Below are 21,118 nucleotides of genomic sequence, written 5' to 3'. Positions count from 1 at the left end.
CAATTTATTGGCTGTTTAAAGCTCAAATCAACTCATTTTTCACCCCTCGAGTAACCCTTTGGAAAAAAGAAGTTCCAACGAGTATAAAAATACAATAAAAATGGGGGGTCAGTTTTGAGGGGTGTGCTCCTCGAAATTTTCAAATTTTTGCCAAATTCTCCGAGTGGCCCAAAAGGTGTCTAAACAGGCTTAAAAATGTGAAAAATGGATGCAGCAGGTCTTTAAACCCTAAAAAGTCAAAGAGAAAGGACATTAAATGCCACTTCCGGTTTTGGAAAATGCCAGATTCCCAGCCAATTTATTGGCTGTTTAAAGCTCAAATCAACTCATTTTCATCCCTCTGGTAACCCCTTGGTAAAAAGAAGTTCCAACGAGTATAAAAATGCAATAAAAATGGGGGGTCCGTTTTGAGGGGTGTGCTCCTCGAAATTTTCAAATTTTTGCCAAATTCTCCAAGTGGCCCAAAAGGTGTCTAAACAGGCTTAAAATTGTGAAAAATGGATGCAGCAGGTCTTTAAACCCTAAAAAGTCAAAGAGAAAGGACATTAAATGCCACTTCCGGTTTTGGAAAATGCCAGATTCACAGCCAATTTATTGGCTGTTTAAGGCTCAAATCAACTCATTTTCACCCCTCTGGTAACCCCTTGGTAAAAAGAAGTTCCAACGAGTATAAAAATGCAATAAAAATGGGGGGTCCATTTTGAGGGGTGTGCTCCTCGAAATTTTCAAATTTTTGCCAAATTCTCCGAGTGGCCCAAAAGGTGTCTAAAAAGGCTTAAAAATGTGAAAAATGGATGCAGCAGGTCTTTAAACCCTAAAAAGTCAAAGAGAAAGGACATTAAATGCCATTTCCGGTTTTGGAAAATGCCAGTTTCCCAGCCAATTTATTGGCTGTTTAAAGCTCAAATCAACTCATTTTTCACCCCTCTGGTAACCCCTTGGTAAAAAGAAGTTCCAACGAGTATAAAAATGCAATAAAAATGGGGGGTCCATTTTGAGGGGTGTGCTCCTCGAAATTTTCAAATTTTTGCCAAATTCTCCGAGTGGCCCAAAAGGTGTCTAAACAGGCTTAAAAATGTGAAAAATGGATGCAGCAGGTCTTTAAACCCTAAAAAGTCAAAGAGAAAGGACATTAAATGCCACTTCCGGTTTTGGAAAATGCCAGTTTCCCAGCCAATTTATTGGCTGTTTAAAGCTCAAATCAACTCATTTTTCACCCCTCGGGTAACCCTTTGGAAAAAAGAAGTTCCAACGAGTATAAAAATACAATAAAAATGGGGGGTCAGTTTTGAGGGGTGTGCTCCTCGAAATTTTCAAATTTTTGCCAAATTCTCCGAGTGGCCCAAAAGGTGTCTAAACAGGCTTAAAAATGTGAAAAATGGATGCAGCAGGTCTTTAAACCCTAAAAAGTCAAAGAGAAAGGACATTAAATGCCACTTCCGGTTTTGGAAAATGCCAGATTCCCAGCCAATTTATTGGCTGTTTAAAGCTCAAATCAACTCATTTTCATCCCTCTGGTAACCCCTTGGTAAAAAGAAGTTCCAACGAGTATAAAAATGCAATAAAAATGGGGGGTCCGTTTTGAGGGGTGTGCTCCTCGAAATTTTCAAATTTTTGCCAAATTCTCCAAGTGGCCCAAAAGGTGTCTAAACAGGCTTAAAATTGTGAAAAATTGATGCAGCAGGTCTTTAAACCCTAAAAAGTCAAAGAGAAAGGACATTAAATGCCACTTCCGGTTTTTGAAAATGCCAGTTTCCCAGCCAATTTATTGGCTGTTTAAAGCTCAAATCAACTTATTTTTCACCCCTCGGGTAACCCTTTGGAAAAAAGAAGTTCCAACGAGTATAAAATTACAATAAAAATGGGGGGTCAATTTTGAGGGGTGTGCTCCTCGAAATTTTCAAATTTTTGCCAAATTCTCCGAGTGGCCCAAAAGGTGTCTAAACAGGCTTACAAATGTGAAAAATGGATGCAGCAGGTCTTTAAACCCTAAAAAGTCAAAGAGAAAGGACATTAAATGCCACTTCCGGCTTTGGAAAATGCCAGATTCCCAGCCAATTTATTGGCTGTTTAAAGCTCAAATCAACTCATTTTCACCCCTCTGGTAACCCCTTGGTAAAAAGAAGTTCCAACGAGTATAAAAATGCAATAAAAATGGGGGGTCCATTTTGAGGGGTGTGCTCCTCGAAATTTTCAAATTTTTGCCAAATACTCCGAGTGGCCCAAAAGGTGTCTAAAAAGGCTTAAAAATGTGAAAAAAGGATGCAGCAGGTCTTTAAACCCTAAAAAGTCAAAGAGAAAGGACATTAAATGCCACTTCCGGTTTTGGAAAATGCCAGATTCCCAGCCAATTTATTGGCTGTTTAAGGCTCAAATCAACTCATTTTCACCCCTCTGGTAACCCCTTGGTAAAAAGAAGTTCCAACGAGTATAAAAATGCAATAAAAATGGGGGGTCCATTTTGAGGGGTGTGCTCCTCGAAATTTTCAAATTTTTGCCAAATTCTCAGAGTGGCCCAAAAGGTGTCTAAAAAGGCTTAAAAATGTGAAAAATGGATGCAGCAGGTCTTTAAACCCTAAAAAGTCAAAGAGAAAGGACATTAAATGCCATTTCCGGTTTTGGAAAATGCCAGTTTCCCAGCCAATTTATTGGCTGTTTAAAGCTCAAATCAACTCATTTTCACCCCTCTGGTAACCCCTTGGTAAAAAGAAGTTCCAACGAGTATAAAAATGCAATAAAAATGGGGGGTCCGTTTTGAGGGGTGTGCTCCTCGAAATTTTCAAATTTTTGCCAAATTCTCCGAGTGGCCCAAAAGGTGTCTAAACAGGCTTAAAATTGTGAAAAATGGATGCAGCAGGTCTTTAAACCCTAAAAAGTCAAAGAGAAAGGACATTAAATGCCACTTCCGGTTTTGGAAAATGCCAGATTCCCAGCCAATTTATTGGCTGTTTAAGGCTCAAATCAACTCATTTTCACCCCTCTGGTAACCCCTTGGTAAAAAGAAGTTCCAACGAGTATAAAAATGCAATAAAAATGGGGGGTCCATTTTGAGGGGTGTGCTCCTCGAAATTTTCAAATTTTTGCCAAATTCTCAGAGTGGCCCAAAAGGTGTCTAAAAAGGCTTAAAAATGTGAAAAATGGATGCATTAGGTCTTTAAACCCTAAAAAGTCAAAGAGAAAGGACATTAAATGCCACTTCCGGTTTTGGAAAATGCCAGTTTCCCAGCCAATTTATTGGCTGTTTGAAGCTCAAATCAACTCATTTTCACCCCTCTGGTAACCCCTTGGTAAAAAGAAGTTCCAACGAGTATAAAAATGCAATAAAAAGGGGGGGTCCATTTTGAGGGGTGTGCTCCTCGAAATTTTCAAATTTTTGCCAAATACTCCGAGTGGCCCAAAAGGTGTCTAAACAGGCTTAAAAATGTGAAAAAAGGATGCAGCAGGTCTTTAAACCCTAAAAAGTCAAAGAGAAAGGACATTAAATGCCACTTCCGGTTTTGGAAAATGCCAGATTCCCAGCCAATTTATTGGCTGTTTAAAGCTCAAATCAACTCATTTTCACCCCTCTGGTAACCCCTTGGTAAAAAGAAGTTCCAACGAGTATAAAAATGCAATAAAAATGGGGGGTCCATTTTGAGGGGTGTGCTCCTCGAAATTTTCAAATTTTTGCCAAATTCTCCGAGTGGCCCAAAAGGTGTCTAAAAAGGCTTAAAAATGTGAAAAATGGATGCAGCAGGTCTTTAAACCCTAAAAAGTCAAAGAGAAAGGACATTAAATGCCATTTCCGGTTTTGGAAAATGCCAGTTTCCCAGCCAATTTATTGGCTGTTTAAAGCTCAAATCAACTCATTTTTCACCCCTCTGGTAACCCCTTGGAAAAAAGAAGTTCCAACGAGTATAAAAATGCAATAAAAATGGGGGGTCCGTTTTAAGGGGTGTGCTCCTCGAAATTTTCAAATTTTTGCCAAATTCTCCGAGTGGCCCAAAAGGTGTCTAAACAGGCTTAAAAATGTGAAAAAAGGATGCAGCAGGTCTTTAAACCCTAAAAAGTCAAAGAGAAAGGACATTAAATGCCACTTCCAGTTTTGGAAAATGCCAGATTCCCAGCCAATTTATTGGCTGTTTAAGGCTCAAATCAACTCATTTTCACCCCTCTGGTAACCCCTTGGTAAAAAGAAGTTCCAACGAGTATAAAAATGCAATAAAAATGGGGGGTCCATTTTGAGGGGTGTGCTCCTCGAAATTTTCAAATTTTTGCCAAATTCTCCGAGTGGCCCAAAAGTTGTCTAAAAAGGCTTAAAAATGTGAAAAATGGATGCAGCAGGTCTTTAAACCCTAAAAAGTCAAAGAGAAAGGACATTAAATGCCACTTCCGGTTTTGGAAAATGCCAGTTTCCCAGCCAATTTATTGGCTGTTTAAAGCTCAAATCAACTCATTTTTCACCCCTCGGGTAACCCTTTGGAAAAAAGAAGTTCCAACGAGTATAAAATTACAATAAAAATGGGGGGTCAGTTTTGAGGGGTGTGCTCCTCGAAATTTTCAAATTTTTGCCAAATTCTCCGAGTGGCCCAAAAGGTGTCTAAACAGGCTTACAAATGTGAAAAATGGATGCAGCAGGTCTTTAAACCCTAAAAAGTCAAAGAGAAAGGACATTAAATGCCACTTCCGGCTTTGGAAAATGCCAGATTCCCAGCCAATTTATTGGCTGTTTAAAGCTCAAATCAACTCATTTTCACCCCTCTGGTAACCCCTTGGTAAAAAGAAGTTCCAACGAGTATAAAAATGCAATAAAAATGGGGGGTCCATTTTGAGGGGTGTGCTCCTCGAAATTTTCAAATTTTTGCCAAATACTCCGAGTGGCCCAAAAGGTGTCTAAACAGGCTTAAAAATGTGAAAAAAGGATGCAGCAGGTCTTTAAACCCTAAAAAGTCAAAGAGAAAGGACATTAAATGCCACTTCCGGTTTTGGAAAATGCCAGATTCCCAGCCAATTTATTGGCTGTTTAAGGCTCAAATCAACTCATTTTCACCCCTCTGGTAACCCCTTGGTAAAAAGAAGTTCCAACGAGTATAAAAATGCAATAAAAATGGGGGGTCCATTTTGAGGGGTGTGCTCCTCGAAATTTTCAAATTTTTGCCAAATTCTCCGAGTGGCCCAAAAGTTGTCTAAAAAGGCTTAAAAATGTGAAAAATGGATGCAGCAGGTCTTTAAACCCTAAAAAGTCAAAGAGAAAGGACATTAAATGCCACTTCCGGTTTTGGAAAATGCCAGTTTCCCAGCCAATTTATTGGCTGTTTAAAGCTCAAATCAACTCATTTTTCACCCCTCGGGTAACCCTTTGGAAAAAAGAAGTTCCAACGAGTATAAAATTACAATAAAAATGGGGGGTCAGTTTTGAGGGGTGTGCTCCTCGAAATTTTCAAATTTTTGCCAAATTCTCCGAGTGGCCCAAAAGGTGTCTAAACAGGCTTACAAATGTGAAAAATGGATGCAGCAGGTCTTTAAACCCTAAAAAGTCAAAGAGAAAGGACATTAAATGCCACTTCCGGCTTTGGAAAATGCCAGATTCCCAGCCAATTTATTGGCTGTTTAAAGCTCAAATCAACTCATTTTCACCCCTCTGGTAACCCCTTGGTAAAAAGAAGTTCCAACGAGTATAAAAATGCAATAAAAATGGGGGGTCCATTTTGAGGGGTGTGCTCCTCGAAATTTTCAAATTTTTGCCAAATACTCCGAGTGGCCCAAAAGGTGTCTAAACAGGCTTAAAAATGTGAAAAAAGGATGCAGCAGGTCTTTAAACCCTAAAAAGTCAAAGAGAAAGGACATTAAATGCCACTTCCGGTTTTGGAAAATGCCAGATTCCCAGCCAATTTATTGGCTGTTTAAGGCTCAAATCAACTCATTTTCACCCCTCTGGTAACCCCTTGGTAAAAAGAAGTTCCAACGAGTATAAAAATGCAATAAAAATGGGGGGTCCATTTTGAGGGGTGTGCTCCTCGAAATTTTCAAATTTTTGCCAAATTCTCCGAGTGGCCCAAAAGGTGTCTAAAAAGGCTTAAAAATGTGAAAAATGGATGCAGCAGGTCTTTAAACCCTAAAAAGTCAAAGTGAAAGGACATTAAATGCCATTTCCTGTTTTGGAAAATGCCAGTTTCCCAGCCAATTTATTGGCTGTTTAAAGCTCAAATCAACTCATTTTTCACCCCTCTGGTAACCCCTTGGTAAAAAGAAGTTCAAACGAGTATAAAAATGCAATAAAAATGGGGGGTCCATTTTGAGGGGTGTGCTCCTCGAAATTTTCAAATTTTTGCCAAATTCTCCGAGTGGCCCAAAAGGTGTCTAAACAGGCTTAAAAATGTGAAAAAAGGATGCAGCAGGTCTTTAAACCCTAAAAAGTCAAAGAGAAAGGACATTAAATGCCACTTCCGGTTTTGGAAAATGCCAGATTCCCAGCCAATTTATTGGCTGTTTAAGGCTCAAATCAACTCATTTTCACCCCTCTGGTAACCCCTTGGTAAAAAGAAGTTCCAACGAGTATAAAAATGCAATAAAAATGGGGGGTCCATTTTGAGGGGTGTGCTCCTCGAAATTTTCAAATTTTTGCCAAATTCTCCGAGTGGCCCAAAAGGTGTCTAAAAAGGCTTAAAAATGTGAAAAATGGATGCAGCAGGTCTTTAAACCCTAAAAAGTCAAAGAGAAAGGAAATTAAATGCCACTTCCGGTTTTGGAAAATGCCAGATTCCCAGCCAATTTATTGGCTGTTTAAAGCTCAAATCAACTCATTTTCACCCCTCTGGTAACCCCTTGGTAAAAAGAAGTTCCAACGAGTATAAAAATGCAATAAAAATGGGGGGTCCGTTTTGAGGGGTGTGCTCCTCGAAATTTTCAAATTTTTGCCAAATTCTCCAAGTGGCCCAAAAGGTGTCTAAACAGGCTTAAAATTGTGAAAAATGGATGCAGCAGGTCTTTAAACCCTAAAAAGTCAAAGAGAAAGGACATTAAATGCCACTTCCGGTTTTGGAAAATGCCAGATTCACAGCCAATTTATTGGCTGTTTAAGGCTCAAATCAACTCATTTTCACCCCTCTGGTAACCCCTTGGTAAAAAGAAGTTCCAACGAGTATAAAAATGCAATAAAAATGGGGGGTCCATTTTGAGGGGTGTGCTCCTCGAAATTTTCAAATTTTTGCCAAATTCTCCGAGTGGCCCAAAAGGTGTCTAAAAAGGCTTAAAAATGTGAAAAATGGATGCAGCAGGTCTTTAAACCCTAAAAAGTCAAAGAGAAAGGACATTAAATGCCACTTCCGGTTTTGGAAAATGCCAGTTTCCCAGCCAATTTATTGGCTGTTTGAAGCTCAAATCAACTCATTTTCACCCCTCTGGTAACCCCTTGGTAAAAAGAAGTTCCAACGAGTATAAAAATGCAATAAAAATGGGGGGTCCATTTTGAGGGGTGTGCTCCTCGAAATTTTCAAATTTTTGCCAAATTCTCCGAGTGGCCCAAAAGGTGTCTAAAAAGGCTTAAAAATGTGAAAAATGGATGCAGCAGGTCTTTAAACCCTAAAAAGTCAAAGAGAAAGGACATTAAATGCCATTTCCGGTTTTGGAAAATGCCAGTTTCCCAGCCAATTTATTGGCTGTTTAAAGCTCAAATCAACTCATTTTTCACCCCTCGGGTAACCCTTTGGAAAAAAGAAGTTCCAACGAGTATAAAAATACAATAAAAATGGGGGGTCAGTTTTGAGGGGTGTGCTCCTCGAAATTTTCAAATTTTTGCCAAATTCTCCGAGTGGCCCAAAAGGTGTCTAAACAGGCTTAAAATTGTGAAAAATGGATGCAGCAGGTCTTTAAACCCTAAAAAGTCAAAGAGAAAGGACATTAAATGCCACTTCCGGTTTTGGAAAATGCCAGATTCACAGCCAATTTATTGGCTGTTTAAGGCTCAAATCAACTCATTTTCACCCCTCTGGTAACCCCTTGGTAAAAAGAAGTTCCAACGAGTATAAAAATGCAATAAAAATGGGGGGTCCATTTTGAGGGGTGTGCTCCTCGAAATTTTAAAATTTTTGCCAAATTCTCCGAGTGGCCCAAAAGGTGTCTAAAAAGGCTTAAAAATGTGAAAAATGGATGCAGCAGGTCTTTAAACCCTAAAAAGTCAAAGAGAAAGGACATTAAATGCCATTTCCGGTTTTGGAAAATGCCAGTTTCCCAGCCAATTTATTGGCTGTTTAAAGCTCAAATCAACTCATTTTTCACCCCTCTGGTAACCCCTTGGTAAAAAGAAGTTCCAACGAGTATAAAAATGCAATAAAAATGGGGGGTCCATTTTGAGGGGTGTGCTCCTCGAAATTTTCAAATTTTTGCCAAATTCTCCGAGTGGCCCAAAAGGTGTCTAAACAGGCTTAAAAATGTGAAAAATGGATGCAGCAGGTCTTTAAACCCTAAAAAGTCAAAGAGAAAGGACATTAAATGCCACTTCCGGTTTTGGAAAATGCCAGTTTCCCAGCCAATTTATTGGCTGTTTAAAGCTCAAATAAACTCATTTTTCACCCCTCGGGTAACCCTTTGGAAAAAAGAAGTTCCAACGAGTATAAAAATACAATAAAAATGGGGGGTCAGTTTTGAGGGGTGTGCTCCTCGAAATTTTCAAATTTTTGCCAAATTCTCAGAGTGGCCCAAAAGGTGTCTAAACAGGCTTAAAAATGTGAAAAATGGATGCAGCAGGTCTTTAAACCCTAAAAAGTCAAAGAGAAAGGACATTAAATGCCACTTCCGGTTTTGGAAAATGCCAGATTCCCAGCCAATTTATTGGCTGTTTAAAGCTCAAATCAACTCATTTTCATCCCTCTGGTAACCCCTTGGTAAAAAGAAGTTCCAACGAGTATAAAAATGCAATAAAAATGGGGGGTCCATTTTGAGGGGTGTGCTCCTCGAAATTTTCAAATTTTTGCCAAATTCTCCGAGTGGCCCAAAAGGTGTCTAAAAAGGCTTAAAAATGTGAAAAATGGATGCAGCAGGTCTTTAAACCCTAAAAAGTCAAAGAGAAAGGACATTAAATGCCATTTCCGGTTTTGGAAAATGCCAGTTTCCCAGCCAATTTATTGGCTGTTTAAAGCTCAAATCAACTCATTTTTCACCCCTCTGGTAACCCCTTGGTAAAAAGAAGTTCCAACGAGTATAAAAATGCAATAAAAATGGGGGGTCCATTTTGAGGGGTGTGCTCCTCGAAATTTTCAAATTTTTGCCAAATTCTCCGAGTGGCCCAAAAGGTGTCTAAACAGGCTTAAAAATGTGAAAAATGGATGCAGCAGGTCTTTAAACCCTAAAAAGTCAAAGAGAAAGGACATTAAATGCCACTTCCGGTTTTGGAAAATGCCAGTTTCCCAGCCAATTTATTGGCTGTTTAAAGCTCAAATCAACTCATTTTTCACCCCTCGGGTAACCCTTTGGAAAAAAGAAGTTCCAACGAGTATAAAAATACAATAAAAATGGGGGGTCAGTTTTGAGGGGTGTGCTCCTCGAAATTTTCAAATTTTTGCCAAATTCTCCGAGTGGCCCAAAAGGTGTCTAAACAGGCTTAAAAATGTGAAAAACTGATGCAGCAGGTCTTTAAACCCTAAAAAGTCAAAGAGAAAGGACATTAAATGCCACTTCCGGTTTTGGAAAATGCCAGATTCCCAGCCAATTTATTGGCTGTTTAAAGCTCAAATCAACTCATTTTCATCCCTCTGGTAACCCCTTGGTAAAAAGAAGTTCCAACGAGTATAAAAATGCAATAAAAATGGGGGGTCCATTTTGAGGGGTGTGCTCCTCGAAATTTTCAAATTTTTGCCAAATTCTCCGAGTGGCCCAAAAGGTGTCTAAAAAGGCTTAAAAATGTGAAAAATGGATGCAGCAGGTCTTTAAACCCTAAAAAGTCAAAGTGAAAGGACATTAAATGCCATTTCCGGTTTTGGAAAATGCCAGTTTCCCAGCCAATTTATTGGCTGTTTAAAGCTCAAATCAACTCATTTTTCACCCCTCTGGTAACCCCTTGGTAAAAAGAAGTTCAAACGAGTATAAAAATGCAATAAAAATGGGGGGTCCATTTTGAGGGGTGTGCTCCTCGAAATTTTCAAATTTTTGCCAAATACTCCGAGTGGCCCAAAAGGTGTCTAAACAGGCTTAAAAATGTGAAAAAAGGATGCAGCAGGTCTTTAAACCCTAAAAAGTCAAAGAGAAAGGACATTAAATGCCACTTCCGGTTTTGGAAAATGCCAGATTCCCAGCCAATTTATTGGCTGTTTAAGGCTCAAATCAACTCATTTTCACCCCTCTGGTAACCCCTTGGTAAAAAGAAGTTCCAACGAGTATAAAAATGCAATAAAAATGGGGGGTCCATTTTGAGGGGTGTGCTCCTCGAAATTTTCAAATTTTTGCCAAATTCTCCGAGTGGCCCAAAAGGTGTCTAAAAAGGCTTAAAAATGTGAAAAATGGATGCAGCAGGTCTTTAAACCCTAAAAAGTCAAAGAGAAAGGACATTAAATGCCACTTCCGGTTTTGGAAAATGCCAGATTCCCAGCCAATTTATTGGATGTTTAAAGCTCAAATCAACTCATTTTCACCCCTCTGGTAACCCCTTGGTAAAAAGAAGTTCCAACGAGTATAAAAATGCAATAAAAATGGGGGGTCCGTTTTGAGGGGTGTGCTCCTCGAAATTTTCAAATTTTTGCCAAATTCTCCAAGTGGCCCAAAAGGTGTCTAAACAGGCTTAAAATTGTGAAAAATGGATGCAGCAGGTCTTTAAACCCTAAAAAGTCAAAGAGAAAGGACATTAAATGCCACTTCCGGTTTTGGAAAATGCCAGATTCCCAGCCAATTTATTGGCTGTTTAAGGCTCAAATCAACTCATTTTCACCCCTCTGGTAACCCCTTGGTAAAAAGAAGTTCCAACGAGTATAAAAATGCAATAAAAATGGGGGGTCCATTTTGAGGGGTGTGCTCCTCGAAATTTTCAAATTTTTGCCAAATTCTCCGAGTGGCCCAAAAGGTGTCTAAAAAGGCTTAAAAATGTGAAAAATGGATGCAGCAGGTCTTTAAACCCTAAAAAGTCAAAGAGAAAGGACATTAAATGCCACTTCCGGTTTTGGAAAATGCCAGTTTCCCAGCCAATTTATTGGCTGTTTGAAGCTCAAATCAACTCATTTTCACCCCTCTGGTAACCCCTTGGTAAAAAGAAGTTCCAACGAGTATAAAAATGCAATAAAAATGGGGGGTCCATTTTGAGGGGTGTGCTCCTCGAAATTTTCAAATTTTTGCCAAATTCTCCGAGTGGCCCAAAAGGTGTCTAAAAAGGCTTAAAAATGTGAAAAATGGATGCAGCAGGTCTTTAAACCCTAAAAAGTCAAAGAGAAAGGACATTAAATGCCATTTCCGGTTTTGGAAAATGCCAGTTTCCCAGCCAATTTATTGGCTGTTTAAAGCTCAAATCAACTCATTTTTCACCCCTCGGGTAACCCTTTGGAAAAATGAAGTTCCAACGAGTATAAAAATACAATAAAAATGGGGGGTCAGTTTTGAGGGGTGTGCTCCTCGAAATTTTCAAATTTTTGCCAAATTCTCCGAGTGGCCCAAAAGGTGTCTAAACAGGCTTAAAATTGTGAAAAATGGATGCAGCAGGTCTTTAAACCCTAAAAAGTCAAAGAGAAAGGACATTAAATGCCACTTCCGGTTTTGGAAAATGCCAGATTCACAGCCAATTTATTGGCTGTTTAAGGCTCAAATCAACTCATTTTCACCCCTCTGGTAACCCCTTGGTAAAAAGAAGTTCCAACGAGTATAAAAATGCAATAAAAATGGGGGGTCCATTTTGAGGGGTGTGCTCCTCGAAATTTTCAAATTTTTGCCAAATTCTCCGAGTGGCCCAAAAGGTGTCTAAACAGGCTTAAAAATGTGAAAAATGGATGCAGCAGGTCTTTAAACCCTAAAAAGTCAAAGAGAAAGGACATTAAATGCCACTTCCGGTTTTGGAAAATGCCAGTTTCCCAGCCAATTTATTGGCTGTTTAAAGCTCAAATAAACTCATTTTTCACCCCTCGGGTAACCCTTTGGAAAAAAGAAGTTCCAACGAGTATAAAAATACAATAAAAATGGGGGGTCAGTTTTGAGGGGTGTGCTCCTCGAAATTTTCAAATTTTTGCCAAATTCTCCGAGTGGCCCAAAAGGTGTCTAAACAGGCTTAAAAATGTGAAAAATGGATGCAGCAGGTCTTTAAACCCTAAAAAGTCAAAGAGAAAGGACATTAAATGCCACTTCCGGTTTTGGAAAATGCCAGATTCCCAGCCAATTTATTGGCTGTTTAAAGCTCAAATCAACTCATTTTCATCCCTCTGGTAACCCCTTGGTAAAAAGAAGTTCCAACGAGTATAAAAATGCAATAAAAATGGGGGGTCCGTTTTGAGGGGTGTGCTCCTCGAAATTTTCAAATTTTTGCCAAATTCTCCAAGTGGCCCAAAAGGTGTCTAAACAGGCTTAAAATTGTGAAAAATGGATGCAGCAGGTCTTTAAACCCTAAAAAGTCAAAGAGAAAGGACATTAAATGCCACTTCCGGTTTTGGAAAATGCCAGATTCACAGCCAATTTATTGGCTGTTTAAGGCTCAAATCAACTCATTTTCACCCCTCTGGTAACCCCTTGGTAAAAAGAAGTTCCAACGAGTATAAAAATGCAATAAAAATGGGGGGTCCATTTTGAGGGGTGTGCTCCTCGAAATTTTCAAATTTTTGCCAAATTCTCCGAGTGGCCCAAAAGGTGTCTAAAAAGGCTTAAAAATGTGAAAAATGGATGCAGCAGGTCTTTAAACCCTAAAAAGTCAAAGAGAAAGGACATTAAATGCCATTTCCGGTTTTGGAAAATGCCAGTTTCCCAGCCAATTTATTGGCTGTTTAAAGCTCAAATCAACTCATTTTTCACCCCTCTGGTAACCCCTTGGTAAAAAGAAGTTCCAACGAGTATAAAAATGCAATAAAAATGGGGGGTCCATTTTGAGGGGTGTGCTCCTCGAAATTTTCAAATTTTTGCCAAATTCTCCGAGTGGCCCAAAAGGTGTCTAAACAGGCTTAAAAATGTGAAAAATGGATGCAGCAGGTCTTTAAACCCTAAAAAGTCAAAGAGAAAGGACATTAAATGCCACTTCCGGTTTTGGAAAATGCCAGTTTCCCAGCCAATTTATTGGCTGTTTAAAGCTCAAATCAACTCATTTTTCACCCCTCGGGTAACCCTTTGGAAAAAAGAAGTTCCAACGAGTATAAAAATACAATAAAAATGGGGGGTCAGTTTTGAGGGGTGTGCTCCTCGAAATTTTCAAATTTTTGCCAAATTCTCCGAGTGGCCCAAAAGGTGTCTAAACAGGCTTAAAAATGTGAAAAATGGATGCAGCAGGTCTTTAAACCCTAAAAAGTCAAAGAGAAAGGACATTAAATGCCACTTCCGGTTTTGGAAAATGCCAGATTCCCAGCCAATTTATTGGCTGTTTAAAGCTCAAATCAACTCATTTTCATCCCTCTGGTAACCCCTTGGTAAAAAGAAGTTCCAACGAGTATAAAAATGCAATAAAAATGGGGGGTCCGTTTTGAGGGGTGTGCTCCTCGAAATTTTCAAATTTTTGCCAAATTCTCCAAGTGGCCCAAAAGGTGTCTAAACAGGCTTAAAATTGTGAAAAATTGATGCAGCAGGTCTTTAAACCCTAAAAAGTCAAAGAGAAAGGACATTAAATGCCACTTCCGGTTTTGGAAAATGCCAGTTTCCCAGCCAATTTATTGGCTGTTTAAAGCTCAAATCAACTTATTTTTCACCCCTCGGGTAACCCTTTGGAAAAAAGAAGTTCCAACGAGTATAAAATTACAATAAAAATGGGGGGTCAGTTTTGAGGGGTGTGCTCCTCGAAATTTTCAAATTTTTGCCAAATTCTCCGAGTGGCCCAAAAGGTGTCTAAACAGGCTTACAAATGTGAAAAATGGATGCAGCAGGTCTTTAAACCCTAAAAAGTCAAAGAGAAAGGACATTAAATGCCACTTCCGGCTTTGGAAAATGCCAGATTCCCAGCCAATTTATTGGCTGTTTAAAGCTCAAATCAACTCATTTTCACCCCTCTGGTAACCCCTTGGTAAAAAGAAGTTCCAACGAGTATAAAAATGCAATAAAAATGGGGGGTCCATTTTGAGGGGTGTGCTCCTCGAAATTTTCAAATTTTTGCCAAATACTCCGAGTGGCCCAAAAGGTGTCTAAAAAGGCTTAAAAATGTGAAAAAAGGATGCAGCAGGTCTTTAAACCCTAAAAAGTCAAAGAGAAAGGACATTAAATGCCACTTCCGGTTTTGGAAAATGCCAGATTCCCAGCCAATTTATTGGCTGTTTAAGGCTCAAATCAACTCATTTTCACCCCTCTGGTAACCCCTTGGTAAAAAGAAGTTCCAACGAGTATAAAAATGCAATAAAAATGGGGGGTCCATTTTGAGGGGTGTGCTCCTCGAAATTTTCAAATTTTTGCCAAATTCTCAGAGTGGCCCAAAAGGTGTCTAAAAAGGCTTAAAAATGTGAAAAATGGATGCAGCAGGTCTTTAAACCCTAAAAAGTCAAAGAGAAAGGACATTAAATGCCATTTCCGGTTTTGGAAAATGCCAGTTTCCCAGCCAATTTATTGGCTGTTTAAAGCTCAAATCAACTCATTTTCACCCCTCTGGTAACCCCTTGGTAAAAAGAAGTTCCAACGAGTATAAAAATGCAATAAAAATGGGGGGTCCGTTTTGAGGGGTGTGCTCCTCGAAATTTTCAAATTTTTGCCAAATTCTCCGAGTGGCCCAAAAGGTGTCTAAACAGGCTTAAAATTGTGAAAAATGGATGCAGCAGGTCTTTAAACCCTAAAAAGTCAAAGAGAAAGGACATTAAATGCCACTTCCGGTTTTGGAAAATGCCAGATTCCCAGCCAATTTATTGGCTGTTTAAGGCTCAAATCAACTCATTTTCACCCCTCTGGTAACCCCTTGGTAAAAAGAAGTTCCAACGAGTATAAAAATGCAATAAAAATGGGGGGTCCATTTTGAGGGGTGTGCTCCTCGAAATTTTCAAATTTTTGCCAAATTCTCCGAGTGGCCCAAAAGGTGTCTAAAAAGGCTTAAAAATGTGAAAAATGGATGCAGCAGGTCTTTAAACCCTAAAAAGTCAAAGAGAAAGGACATTAAATGCCATTTCCGGTTTTGGAAAATGCCAGTTTCCCAGCCAATTTATTGGCTGTTTAAAGCTCAAATCAACTCATTTTTCACCCCTCTGGTAACCCCTTGGAAAAAAGAAGTTCCAACGAGTATAAAAATGCAATAAAAATGGGGGGTCCGTTTTAAGGGGTGTGCTCCTCGAAATTTTCAAATTTTTGCCAAATTCTCCGAGTGGCCCAAAAGGTGTCTAAACAGGCTTAAAAATGTGAAAAAAGGATGCAGCAGGTCTTTAAACCCTAAAAAGTCAAAGAGAAAGGACATTAAATGCCACTTCCAGTTTTGGAAAATGCCAGATTCCCAGCCAATTTATTGGCTGTTTAAGGCTCAAATCAACTCATTTTCACCCCTCTGGTAACCCCTTGGTAAAAAGAAGTTCCAACGAGTATAAAAATGCAATAAAAATGGGGGGTCCATTTTGAGGGGTGTGCTCCTCGAAATTTTCAAATTTTTGCCAAATTCTCCGAGTGGCCCAAAAGTTGTCTAAAAAGGCTTAAAAATGTGAAAAATGGATGCAGCAGGTCTTTAAACCCTAAAAAGTCAAAGAGAAAGGACATTAAATGCCACTTCCGGTTTTGGAAAATGCCAGTTTCCCAGCCAATTTATTGGCTGTTTAAAGCTCAAATCAACTCATTTTTCACCCCTCGGGTAACCCTTTGGAAAAAAGAAGTTCCAACGAGTATAAAATTACAATAAAAATGGGGGGTCAGTTTTGAGGGGTGTGCTCCTCGAAATTTTCAAATTTTTGCCAAATTCTCCGAGTGGCCCAAAAGGTGTCTAAACAGGCTTACAAATGTGAAAAATGGATGCAGCAGGTCTTTAAACCCTAAAAAGTCAAAGAGAAAGGACATTAAATGCCACTTCCGGCTTTGGAAAATGTCAGATTCCCAGCCAATTTATTGGCTGTTTAAAGCTCAAATCAACTCATTTTCACCCCTCTGGTAACCCCTTGGTAAAAAGAAGTTCCAACGAGTATAAAAATGCAATAAAAATGGGGGGTCCATTTTGAGGGGTGTGCTCCTCGAAATTTTCAAATTTTTGCCAAATACTCCGAGTGGCCCAAAAGGTGTCTAAACAGGCTTAAAAATGTGAAAAAAGGATGCAGCAGGTCTTTAAACCCTAAAAAGTCAAAGAGAAAGGACATTAAATGCCACTTCCGGTTTTGGAAAATGCCAGATTCCCAGCCAATTTATTGGCTGTTTAAGGCTCAAATCAACTCATTTTCACCCCTCTGGTAACCCCTTGGTAAAAAGAAGTTCCAACGAGTATAAAAATGCAATAAAAATGGGGGGTCCATTTTGAGGGGTGTGCTCCTCGAAATTTTCAAATTTTTGCCAAATTCTCCGAGTGGCCCAAAAGGTGTCTAAAAAGGCTTAAAAATGTGAAAAATGGATGCAGCAGGTCTTTAAACCCTAAAAAGTCAAAGTGAAAGGACATTAAATGCCATTTCCGGTTTTGGAAAATGCCAGTTTCCCAGCCAATTTATTGGCTGTTTAAAGCTCAAATCAACTCATTTTTCACCCCTCTGGTAACCCCTTGGTAAAAAGAAGTTCAAACGAGTATAAAAATGCAATAAAAATGGGGGGTCCATTTTGAGGGGTGTGCTCCTCGAAATTTTCAAATTTTTGCCAAATACTCCGAGTGGCCCAAAAGGTGTCTAAACAGGCTTAAAAATGTGAAAAAAGGATGCAGCAGGTCTTTAAACCCTAAAAAGTCAAAGAGAAAGGACATTAAATGCCACTTCCGGTTTTGGAAAATGCCAGATTCCCAGCCAATTTATTGGCTGTTTAAGGCTCAAATCAACTCATTTTCACCCCTCTGGTAACCCCTTGGTAAAAAGAAGTTCCAACGAGTATAAAAATGCAATAAAAATGGGGGGTCCATTTTGAGGGGTGTGCTCCTCGAAATTTTCAAATTTTTGCCAAATTCTCCGAGTGGCCCAAAAGGTGTCTAAAAAGGCTTAAAAATGTGAAAAATGGATGCAGCAGGTCTTTAAACCCTAAAAAGTCAAAGAGAAAGGACATTAAATGCCACTTCCGGTTTTGGAAAATGCCAGATTCCCAGCCAATTTATTGGCTGTTTAAAGCTCAAATCAACTCATTTTCACCCCTCTGGTAACCCCTTGGTAAAAAGAAGTTCCAACGAGTATAAAAATGCAATAAAAATGGGGGGTCCGTTTTGAGGGGTGTGCTCCTCGAAATTTTCAAATTTTTGCCAAATTCTCCAAGTGGCCCAAAAGGTGTCTAAACAGGCTTAAAATTGTGAAAAATGGATGCAGCAGGTCTTTAAACCCTAAAAAGTCAAAGAGAAAGGACATTAAATGCCACTTCCGGTTTTGGAAAATGCCAGATTCACAGCCAATTTATTGGCTGTTTAAGGCTCAAATCAACTCATTTTCACCCCTCTGGTAACCCCTTGGTAAAAAGAAGTTCCAACGAGTATAAAAATGCAATAAAAATGGGGGGTCCATTTTGAGGGGTGTGCTCCTCGAAATTTTCAAATTTTTGCCAAATTCTCCGAGTGGCCCAAAAGGTGTCTAAAAAGGCTTAAAAATGTGAAAAATGGATGCAGCAGGTCTTTAAACCCTAAAAAGTCAAAGAGAAAGGACATTAAATGCCACTTCCGGTTTTGGAAAATGCCAGTTTCCCAGCCAATTTATTGGCTGTTTGAAGCTCAAATCAACTCATTTTCACCCCTCTGGTAACCCCTTGGTAAAAAGAAGTTCCAACGAGTATAAAAATGCAATAAAAATGGGGGGTCCATTTTGAGGGGTGTGCTCCTCGAAATTTTCAAATTTTTGCCAAATTCTCCGAGTGGCCCAAAAGGTGTCTAAAAAGGCTTAAAAATGTGAAAAATGGATGCAGCAGGTCTTTAAACCCTAAAAAGTCAAAGAGAAAGGACATTAAATGCCATTTCCGGTTTTGGAAAATGCCAGTTTCCCAGCCAATTTATTGGCTGTTTAAAGCTCAAATCAACTCATTTTTCACCCCTCGGGTAACCCTTTGGAAAAAAGAAGTTCCAACGAGTATAAAAATACAATAAAAATGGGGGGTCAGTTTTGAGGGGTGTGCTCCTCGAAATTTTCAAATTTTTGCCAAATTCTCCGAGTGGCCCAAAAGGTGTCTAAACAGGCTTAAAATTGTGAAAAATGGATGCAGCAGGTCTTTAAACCCTAAAAAGTCAAAGAGAAAGGACATTAAATGCCACTTCCGGTTTTGGAAAATGCCAGATTCACAGCCAATTTATTGGCTGTTTAAGGCTCAAATCAACTCATTTTCACCCCTCTGGTAACCCCTTGGTAAAAAGAAGTTCCAACGAGTATAAAAATGCAATAAAAATGGGGGGTCCATTTTGAGGGGTGTGCTCCTCGAAATTTTCAAATTTTTGCCAAATTCTCCGAGTGGCCCAAAAGGTGTCTAAAAAGGCTTAAAAATATGAAAAATGGATGCAGCAGGTCTTTAAACCCTAAAAAGTCAAAGAGAAAGGACATTAAATGCCACTTCCGGTTTTGGAAAATGCCAGTTTCCCAGCCAATTTATTGGCTGTTTGAAGCTCAAATCAACTCATTTTCACCCCTCCGGTAACCCCTTGGTAAAAAGAAGTTCCAACGAGTATAAAAATGCAATAAAAATGGGGGGTCCATTTTGAGGGGTGTGCTCCTCGAAATTTTCAAATTTTTGCCAAATACTCCGAGTGGCCCAAAAGGTGTCTAAACAGGCTTAAAAATGTGAAAAAAGGATGCAGCAGGTCTTTAAACCCTAAAAAGTCAAAGAGAAAGGACATTAAATGCCACTTCCGGTTTTGGAAAATGCCAGATTCCCAGCCAATTTATTGGCTGTTTAAGGCTCAAATCAACTCATTTTCACCCCTCTGGTAACCCCTTGGTAAAAAGAAGTTCAAACGAGTATAAAAATGCAATAAAAATGGGGGGTCCATTTTGAGGGGTGTGCTCCTCGAAATTTTCAAATTTTTGCCAAATTCTCCGAGTGGCCCAAAAGGTGTCTAAAAAGGCTTAAAAATGTGAAAAATGGATGCAGCAGGTCTTTAAACCCTAAAAAGTCAAAGAGAAAGGACATTAAATGCCATTTCAGGTTTTGGAAAATGCCAGTTTCCCAGCCAATTTATTGGCTGTTTAAAGCTCAAATCAACTCATTTTTCACCCCTCGGGTAACCCTTTGGAAAAAAGAAGTTCCAACGAGTATAAAAATACAATAAAAATGGGGGGTCAGTTTTGAGGGGTGTGCTCCTCGAAATTTTCAAATTTTTGCCAAATTCTCCGAGTGGCCCAAAAGGTGTCTAAACAGGCTTAAAAATGTGAAAAATGGATGCATTAGGTCTTTAAACCCTATAAAGTCAAAGAGAAAGGACATTAAATGCCACTTCCGGTTTTGGAAAATGCCAGATTCCCAGCCAATTTATTGGCTGTTTAAAGCTCAAATCAACTCATTTTCACCCCTCTGGTAACCCCTTGGTAAAAAGAAGTTCCAACGAGTATAAAAATGCAATAAAAATGGGGGGTCCGTTTTGAGGGGTGTGCTCCTCGAAATTTTCAAATTTTTGCCAAATTCTCCGAGTGGCCCAAAAGGTGTCTAAACAGGCTTAAAATTGTGAAAAATGAATGCAGCAGGTCTTTAAACCCTAAAAAGTCAAAGAGAAAGGACATTAAATGCCACTTCCGGTTTTGGAAAATGCCAGATTCACAGCCAATTTATTGGCTGTTTAAGGCTCAAATCAACTCATTTTCACCCCTCTGGTAACCCCTTGGTAAAAAGAAGTTCCAACGAGTATAAAAATGCAATAAAAATGGGGGGTCCATTTTGAGGGGTGTGCTCCTCGAAATTTTCAAATTTTTGCCAAATACTCCGAGTGGCCCAAAAGGTGTCTAAACAGGCTTAAAAATGTGAAAAAAGGATGCAGCAGGTCTTTAAACCCTAAAAAGTCAAAGAGAAAGGACATTAAATGCCACTTCCGGTTTTGGAAAATGCCAGATTCCCAGCCAATTTATTGGCTGTTTAAGGCTCAAATCAACTCATTTTCACCCCTCTGGTAACCCCTTGGTAAAAAGAAGTTCCAACGAGTATAAAAATGCAATAAAAATGGGGGGTCCATTTTGAGGGGTGTGCTCCTCGAAATTTTCAAATTTTTGCCAAATTCTCCGAGTGGCCCAAAAGGTGTCTAAACAGGCTTACAAATGTGAAAAATGGATGCAGCAGGTCTTTAAACCCTAAATAGTCAAAGAGAAAGGACATTAAATGCCACTTCCGGCTTTGGAAAATGCCAGATTCCCAGCCAATTTATTGGCTGTTTAAAGCTCAAATCAACTCATTTTCACCCTCTGGTAACCCCTTGGTAAAAAGAAGTTCCAACGAGTATAAAAATGCAATAAAAATGGGGGGTCCATTTTGAGGGGTGTGCTCCTCGAAATTTTAAAATTTTTGCCAAATTCTCCGAGTGGCCCAAAAGGTGTCTAAAAAGGCTTAAAAATGTGAAAAATGGATGCAGCAGGTCTTTAAACCCTAAAAAGTCAAAGAGAAAGGACATTAAATGCCACTTCCGATTTTGGAAAATGCCAGATTCCCAGCCAATTTATTGGCTGTTTAAAGCTCAAATCAACTCATTTTCACCCCTCTGGTAACCCCTTGGTAAAAAGAAGTTCCAACGAGTATAAAAATGCAATAAAAATGGGGGGTCCATTTTGAGGGGTGTGCTCCTCGAAATTTTAAAATTTTTGCCAAATTCTCCGAGTGGCCCAAAAGGTGTCTAAAAAGGCTTAAAAATGTGAAAAATGGATGCAGCAGGTCTTTAAACCCTAAAAAGTCAAAGAGAAAGGACATTAAATGCCACTTCCGGTTTTGGAAAATGCCAGTTTCCCAG

The sequence above is a fragment of the Staurois parvus genome, unplaced genomic scaffold, assembly GCF_062004578.1.
Source record: "Staurois parvus isolate SC_StPar_1 unplaced genomic scaffold, SC_StPar_1.0 ptg000096l, whole genome shotgun sequence".
Taxonomy (NCBI): Eukaryota; Metazoa; Chordata; class Amphibia; order Anura; family Ranidae; genus Staurois; species Staurois parvus.
This window is presented reverse-complemented; position numbering follows the sequence as displayed.